At 42.2% G+C, this 8746-nt stretch overlaps 1 protein-coding gene across 10 annotated transcripts in view; it reads left to right on the top strand.

Annotated features, from left to right (window-relative positions):
- The window catches only part of NSD1 (nuclear receptor binding SET domain protein 1), a 179097-nt gene that overhangs the window by 35194 nt on the left and 135157 nt on the right, over positions 1–8746 (top strand). The window contains exon 1 of one of the 10 annotated variants that reach the window (XM_032158718.2): positions 4158–4251. The exons of the other annotated variants lie outside the window; for them this stretch is intronic. The gene's annotated coding sequence lies outside the window, so the exon portion shown is untranslated. Of the gene's footprint in view, positions 1–4157; positions 4252–8746 lie in introns of those variants that run through there. 10 annotated transcript variants of the gene reach the window in all.

Genomic DNA, 8746 nt, shown 5'->3' with positions numbered 1-8746 from the left:
CCCGTCTCGTCCTCCCAAAGTGCTGGGATTACAAGCGTGAGCCACCGCACCTGGCCCAATTTTTGTATTTTTATTAGAGACAGAGTTTCACCATGTTGGCCAGACTGGTCTCGAACTCCTGAGCTCAAGTGATCCGCCTGTCTCGGCCTCCCAAAATGAGCCACCATGCCTGTCCCCTTAGTCTACTTTAAAATTCAATTTGCCTTTTTTTAAAATTGTAAGAATTCCTTATATATTTTGGATATTAAATCCTTAACTAGGGATATGATTCACAAATTTTTTTCCCCCATTCTGTTTCTGTAGGCTCTTTGTCATTCTTTTTCTTTCTCTTTTTGAGACAAGGTCTTACTCTATTGCCCAGGCTGGAGTACAGTGGTGTGATCATAGCTTACTGCAGCCTCGACTGCCCTGGGCTGAAGCAATCTTTACCTCCCACCTCAGCCTCCGAGGTAACCAGGACTACAGGTGTACACCACCATGCCTGGCAAATCACTGTTGTTGTTGTTGTTGTTGTTGTTATAGCGATAGGCTCCCACTGTGTTGCCCAGGCTGGGCTCAAGCAATCTTCTAGTCTTCTAGCCTTGGCCTCCCGAAGTGGTGGGATTATGGGCATGATCCACTGCTCCCAGCCCACATTCTTGATAATTTTCTTTGCTTCAAAAAGTTTTACTTTTAGGGCTGGGCAAGGTGGCTCATGCCTATAATCCCAGCCCTTTGGGAGGCCGAGGTGAGTGGATCTCTTGAGCTCAGGAGTTCAAGAACACTCTGAGCAACATGGAAAAACCGTGTCTCTACAAAAAATACAAAAATTAGCCAAGCGTGGTGGCATGCACCTGTAGTCTGAGCTACTGGGGAAGCTGTGACAGGAGGATCGCTTGAATTGGACTGGAGGCTGCAGTGAGCGAAAATGGTACTACTGCACTCCAGCCTGGGTAATAGAGTGAGATGCTGTCTCAAAAAAAAAAGTTTTAGTTTTTTTGGGTGGGGAGATTTTAACTTCACCTATTTTTTTGTTGTTGCTCAGTTTTGTTGTTCAATCTATGAATCCTTTGCCAGATCTGAAGTTATGAACCCTTATCCCTAAATTTTCTTATAAAAGTTTTATAGTTTTAGCTCTTATATTTAGGCCATTGATACATTTTGAGTTACTTTTTTTTTTTTTTCCTGAGATGGAGTCTCGTTCTGTTGCCCAGGCTGTAGTGGCGCTATCTCAGCTCACTGACATGGCTGCTTCCTGGGTTCAAGCAATTCTCTTGCCTCAGCCTCCTGAGTAGCTGGGGTTACAGTCACGTGCCACCATGCCCAGCTAATTGTTTTGTTTAATTTTAGTAGAGATGGGGTTTCAGCATTTTGGCCAGGGTGGTCTTGAACACCTGACCTCAAGTGATCTGCCCACCCCGGCCTCCCAAAGTGCTGGCTACTGTGCCAGACCTTGAGTTACTTTTTATATATTGAATGAGGCATAAGCCAAAGTTTATTAGGTGATCCAGTTTTCTCAGTACCATGTGTTGAAGAGACTGTTGTTATTTTTCCATTGAATTCAAAATAAACTAATTTTTTTTTTTTTTTTTTTTGAGGCGGAGTCTCGCTCTGTGCCGCCCAGGCTGGAGTGCAGTGGCGCAATCTCGGCTCACTGCAAGCTCCGCCTCCCGGGTTCACGCCATTCTCCTGCCTCAGCCTCTCCGAGTAGCTGGGACTACAGGCGCCCACCACCACGCCCGGCTGATTTTTTTATATTTTTAGTAGAGACAGAGTTTCACCGTGGTCTCGATCTCCTGACCTCGTGATCCGCCCGCCTCGGCCTCCCAAAGTGCTGGGATTACAAGCGTGAGCCACCGCGCCCGGCCAATAAACTAATTTTTTAACATTCCTTTGAAATACTATTCTTTTTCCATTGACTATTGTTTTCTCCTTGTCAAAAATTTATTGACTATGGCCGGGTGTGGTGGCTCACATCTGTAATCCCAGCACTTTGGGAGGCCAAGGTGGGTGGATCACCTGAGGTCAGGAGTTTGAGACCAGTCTGGCCAACATGGTGAAACCCATTTCCTCTAAAAATGTAAAGTTAGCCAGGCTTGGTGGCGCATGCCTGTAATCCCAGCTACTCGGGAGGCTGAGGCAGGAGAATCGCTTGAACCTAGGAGGCGGAGGTTGTGGTGAGCCGAGATCGCACCATTGCACTCCAGCCTGGGCAACAAGAGCAAAACTCTATCTCAAAAAAAAAAAAGAGAATATATTTGTGAGGCTTTATTTCTGAAGTTTTAAATTTTATTCCATTGGTCTATATTTCTACTCGTAGGCTACTAGTACACACTGTTTTTGATTACTGTAGCTGAATTCTGCTTCTGCGAGTTCTTCAGTCTTATTTTCCAGTACAGATGGTCTCAGATTTACGATGGTTTTACTTAGAGTTTTTGAACTTCATGGTGGGCTTATCTGGACGTAAGCACATAGTAAGTCGAGCATCTGCAGTTAACAATGGTTCGACTTAATGATATTTTCGACTTGTGATGGGTTAATCAGGATGTAACCCCATTGTGAGTTGAGGAGCATCTGTATTGTTTTGGCTGTTCAGGCTTCTTATAGTTGCATATGATTTTTACTTTTTGGCAGAGGTGTCCAGTATTGAATGAACCTCGGGCCTCATGCATAGAGTTCCATATGAATTTGAGGTTAGATTTTTCATTTCTCTAAATAGGCCATTGGAATTTTCATCAGGATTCCACTGAATCTGTAAATGATTTTAGGGAGTATTGCCATTTTAACAACACAGTATTAAAAATTCCAAGTAATTAACTTGGGATGTCTTCCCATTTCTTTAGGTCTTTAATTTCCTTTCAATAATGTTTTGTAATTTTCACTGTATAAGACTTGTCACAGCCTAGGTTAAATTTATTCATAGGTACAAACAGTTGGTAATTCCCACAGTTTTACTTAATGATTTTTTAACTTTATGATAGGGTTTACTGGAGGATTGAATGCATTTTCAACTTATGATATTTTTGACTTATGATGGGTTTGTTGGAACTTAGCCATGTTGTAATTTGAGAAGCATCTATCTGTGTGTCTTTCTTTTGGATCCTCTTAAGTGGAATTTTTTGCTCAGTTTCCTTTTTGGATTGTTCATTGCTTTTTTTTTTTTTTTTTTTCTGGAGACAGAGTCTCACTCTGTCGCCTAGGCTGGAGTGCAATGGCGTGATCTTGGCTCACTGCAACCTCTGCCTCCCGGGTTCAAGTGATTTCTCCTGCCCCACCCTCCCAAGTAGCTAGGATTACAGGTGCCCACCACCACGCCCAGCTCATTTTTGCATTGTTAGTAGAGATGGGGCTTCACCATGTTGGTCAGGCTGGTCTCGAACTCCTGATCTCAGGTGATCCACCTGCCTTGGCCTCCCAAAGTGTGCTGGGATTGCAGGCATGAGCCACCATGCCCGGCTAGTGTGTTTATGCCCGTAGCATAAAAATCCATGCTTCAGGATTTGATGACTCTTGGAAAGCATTTTCTGCATCCTGCTGGTTGTGGAAGCGTTTTTCCTGCAAAAAGTAGTTGAGATGCTTGAAGAAGTGGTAGTTGGTTGCGGAGAGGTCAGGTCAATATGGAGGATGAGGCAAAACTTCGTAGCCTAATTTGTTCAACTTTTGAAGCACTGTTTGTGCAACGTGTAGTTGGGCATTGTCATGAATAATTGGGCCCTTTTAGTTGACCAATGCCGGCTGCAGGCACTGCAATTTTCCTGGCATCTCATTGATTTGCTGAGAATACTTCTCGGATGCAGTGGTATTCAGAAAGCTGTAGTGGATCAGACCAGCAGCAGACCACCAAGCAGTGACCATGACCTTTTTTTGGTGCAAGTTTGGTTTGGGAGGTGCTTTGGAGCTGCTTCTTAGTCCATCCACTGAGCTGGTCATCGCTGGTTGTCAGATAAAATCCACTTTTCATTGCATGCCACAGTCCGATTGAGAAATGGTAAACAACGACTTTTTTTTAGTTTTTGCTCAGCTGATGAGGCACCCACTTATTGAGCTTTTTCACTTTTCCAATTTGCTTCAAATGCTGAACGACCGTAGAATGGTCGACGTTGAGCTCTTCAACAACTTCTTGGGTAAGTTGTAATAGGATCAGCTTCGTAATAGGATCAGCTTCGATGATTGCTCTCAATTGGTCGTTGTCAACTTCCCACGGCCGGCTACTACTCCTCATCTTCGAGGGTCTCGCCTGCTTCGCAAAACTTCTTGAACCACCACTGCACTGTACGTTTGTTTGAAGTTCCTGGGGCAAACGTGTTGTTGATGTTGTGAATTGTCTCCACTGCTTTATGACCCATTTTGAACCTGAATAACAAAATTGCTCAAATTTGCTTTTTGTCTAACATTTCCATAGTGTGAAATAAACATAAAATAAACAAGTAATAAGTCTTTAGCAAAAATAACATAAAGCAAGAAAGTGCCCCTTAAAATGATGTATAACATAACCACATTTATTTAAGAATGTATTCCAATATCAAATTGCAAATTCCAACAGTGCAAAAACTGCAATTACTTTTGTACCAAGCTAATAGTTTGCTTAGTGTTTTTATCATGAAAGGGTATTAGATTTTTAAAATGTTTTTTCTGTTAGTTGAGGTGATCATGTGTTATTTTGCTTTGTCGTATTATTGTGGTGTATAATTTTTTTTGAGACGGGGTCTTGTTCTGTCACCCAGGCTGGAGTGCAGTGGCGCGATCTCTGCTCACTGCAAGCTCCACATCTCGGGTTCACGCCATTCTTCTGCCTCAGCCTCCCAAGTAGCTGGGACTACAGGTGCCCACCACCATGCCCGGCTAATTTTTTTTTTTGTATTTTTAGTAGAGATGGGGTTTCACCATGTTAGCCAGGATGGTCTCAATCTCCTGACCTTGTGATCTGCCCGCCTCGGCCTCTCAAAGTGCTGGGATTACAGGCATGAGCCACCGCGCCCAGCTGTGATGTATAATTTTTTTTTTTTTTTTTTTTTGGTGGGGGTCAGTACCCTTTTTGTTTTTGTAAAGTATGCATGATTTTATTTTATTTTTTTAGAGAAGGAGTCTCGCTCTGTCGCCCAGGCTGGAATGCAGTGGCGTGATCTCGGCTCACTGTAACCTCCGCCTCCCGGGTTCAAGCAATTCTGCCTCAGCCTCCTGAGTAGCTGAGACTACAGGCGCATGCCACCATGCCCGGCTAATTTTTTTTGTATTTTAGTAGAGATGGGGGTTTCACCGTGTTGCCCAGGCTGGTCTCCAACTCCTGAGCTCAGGCAATCTGCCTGCCTCAGCTTCCTAAAGTGCTAGGATTGCAGGCGTGAGCCACTGCGCCCGGCCAACTTCATTTTTTATTTTTTTGGAAAGTGTACATGACTTCATATTCATCCATTTGGAAGTGTACAATTCAGTCCATTACATATATTCACAGTGTTATATAATCATTTTCTATACCAAAGTTTTTCAATATCCCCAACATAAACTATCCATTAAATAGTAATTCCTAATAGTTCCCTATTCCTAGTCCTTGGTAACCTAAATTCTTTCTCTCCTTTTGAATTTGCCTGTTTTATTTTAGATAATATAAATAGTATCATACAATATTTATCTCTTTATATCTGGCTTATTTTACTTAACATAAAGTGGAGCCAATTTTAGAACATTTTTGTCACTTCAAAATGTAACCTTCTTGCTTGATAATTTACCCTGTTAAAAAAACAAAAGAAACCGGGCGGGGCGTGGTGGCTCAGGCCTGTAATCCCAGCACTTTGGGAGGCCGAGGTGGACAGATCACAAGGTCAAGAGATTGAGACCATCCTGGCCAACGTGGTGAAACCATCTCTAATAAAAATACAAAAATTAGTAGCGCGCCTGTAGTCCCAGCTACTCAGGAGGCTGAGGAAGGAGGGTCGCTTAAACCAGGGAGGCAGAGGTTGCAGTGAGCCGAGATCACGCCGCTGCACTCCAGCCTGGCGATAGAGCGAGACTCCGTCTCAAAAAAAAAAAAAAAAAAAAAGAAACCTTGTACCCTTTGTACCCTTTAGTTACCATCCTCCTACACCTTAACTTCCCCACCCCTAAGTAACCATTATACTATTGCCTGTCTCTACATCCATCTATTTGAGACTCATATGAATGAAATTATATAATATGTAGACTTTCGTTACTGTTTTTTTCTATTAGCATGATGTTTTGCAGGTTTATCCCTATTTAGCATGTATCAGCGGCCACATAGTACTTCATTGTATGGATATTTCACATTTTGTTATCCATTCATCAGTTGATGGTCATCATCCCAAACAAAAACTCTGTACTTATTGAATGACTCTCCTTTCCTCCCTTCGTCTGTTTTGGCCATTTTGTAGTAACTCTATTTGCCTATCCTAGGTATTTCATTTAAGTGGAGTCATACAGTATTTGTCTGTTTGTGTCTGGTGTAGTTCACTTAGCATAATGCTGTCAAGATTTTTGCATGTTGTAGTATGTATCAGGACTTCTTTTTCATGGTTGAATTATCTTCCATCTTGTAAATAATAACACATTGTATTACCCATTCGTAATGGACATTTGAGTTGATTTCACCTGTTCGACAATGTAAATAATGTTGCTATGAACATGGGTGTGCAAATATCTGTTTGAGTCTCTGCCTTCAGTTCTTTTTGGTATATGCTTAGCAGCAGAATAGCTGGGTCACATGGTAATTCCGTACTTAACTCTTTGAGGAAGTCCACCCCTTCCTTCCTTAAGTCTTTGCTGTATACCTTTGAAGGGTTTTCCTAGTTCATATAATTGCTTGTGATAGTTTTTCCCCTATTTATTGACTGTTTTGGGGGAGATACTGGCCCTTGAAGTTCATGGCGACTCCATTTCCTCTGATGTCACTATAAACACTTTTGACTGTGGCAGCCTTTGCTAAAAATATTTTTGGATCCTGGATGTGGTGGTTCATGCCTATAATCCTGGCACTTTGGGAGGCCAAGGTGGGAGAATTTCTTGAGTTGGGAGTTAGAGACACTTTTGGAGTTTATTTTTTTATAATTGTCTTTTTTTTTTCATCTCAGTCTTAAAGTTATTTCTTCAAAGACATAATTGTGCTTAGGCTTTGATGCTTTCATCAGGTAAAATGAAATAAAGACTAAATCTGATGAATAAATAAAACTAGTAGATAGCAGCTATCTAAGTGTGACTTTGAAGTAACATGAATGGTTTTTATCATGTGATACATAGAAATGACTTCTTAGTGGTAATATATGGCAGGATTTGGCAAACTAGCCTGCAGTCCAAATATGGCTAACAGCTGTTTTTGTACAACCAATGAGCCAACAATAGTTTTTACATTTGTGAATTGCTGAGGCAAAATCAAAAGGAAAATATTTTGAGGCTGGGTATGGTGGTTCACGTATATAATCCCAGCATTTTGAGAGGTTGAGGTGGGAGGATGGCTTGGGCCCAGGACTTGGAGACCAGCCTAGGCAATATAGTGAGACCCTGTCTCTAAAATTTTTTTTAAAAACTAGCTGGGCATGGTGGTACACACCTTGTAGTCCCAGCTAGTTGGGAGGCTGAGGTGGGAGGATCACTTGAGTCTGGTATGTTCAGGCTATAGTGAGCTGAGATCGTGCGACTGTACTGTAGCCTGGGCAACAGAGTGAGACCCTGTCTCAAAAAAAAATTAATAATATTTTATATCATGTTAGAATTATATGAAATTAAAACTTTAGTAACTATGAAGTCTATTGGAATGTTGCCACTAATATGTTGTCTGGCCGCTTTTGTGCTGCGATGGGAGGATTGAGTAATTTCGAGTGTATGTCTTACATTGCAGAATCTAAAATATTTACTTTCTGGCTTTTTTTTTTTTTTTTTTTGCGACAGAGTTTCACTCTTGTTGCCTAGGCTGGAGTGCAATGGCACGATCTTGGCTCACCACAACCTCTGCCTTCCGGGTTCAAGCAATTCTCCTGCCTCAGTAGCTGGGGTTACAGGCACGTGCCACCACACCCAGCTAATTTTGTATTTTTAGTAGAGATGGGATTTCCCCATGTTGGTCAGGCTGGTCTCGAACTTTTGACCTAACGTGATCTGCCTGCCTGGGCCTCCCAAAGTGCCCGGGATTACAGGCATGAGCCACTGCACCTGGCCTACTTTCTGGTTCTTATACAGAAAAGTTTACCGACGTGTGTGATTGTCACAGGTTATTGATTGGTCTTCTGAGAACAATAGTCGTTCATATGTGTTCTAGTGCGACTGTCAAAATATGATTTCATAAGCACATCTAATATGTTAACTTTTAATGGATGAAGCAGTAATTTGGTAGTTAAATTAACGTTAATTCAACTTACTCTGGTTAGTGGGAAGGATATTTTAGTGATATTTTCATATTCACATTATCCTATTGGTCAGCATTCCTTTTTATTCTCCTCCTTGGTCGTCAGAAAAGAGGTTAAAAAGGCCGGGCGCGGTGGCTCACGCCTGTAATCCCAGCACTTTGGGAGGCCGAGGGGGGTGGATCACGAGGTCAAGAGATTGAGATCATCCTGGACAACATGGTGAAACCCCATCTCTATTAAAAATACAAAAATTAGCAGGGCGTGGTGGTGCCCCAGCTACTTGGGATGCTGAGGCAAGAGAATTGCTTAAACCCGGGAGGTGAAGGTTGCAGTGAGCCAAGATCGCGCCACGGCACTCCAGCCTGGGCGACAGAGCGAGACTCTGTCTCAAAAAAAAAAAAAAAAAAAAAAAAAAAAGG

Source organism: Hylobates moloch, unplaced genomic scaffold (genome assembly GCF_009828535.3).
Source record: "Hylobates moloch isolate HMO894 unplaced genomic scaffold, HMol_V3 SCAFFOLD_6, whole genome shotgun sequence".
Classification (NCBI taxonomy): Eukaryota; Metazoa; Chordata; class Mammalia; order Primates; family Hylobatidae; genus Hylobates; species Hylobates moloch.
This window is presented reverse-complemented; position numbering and strand designations above follow the sequence as displayed.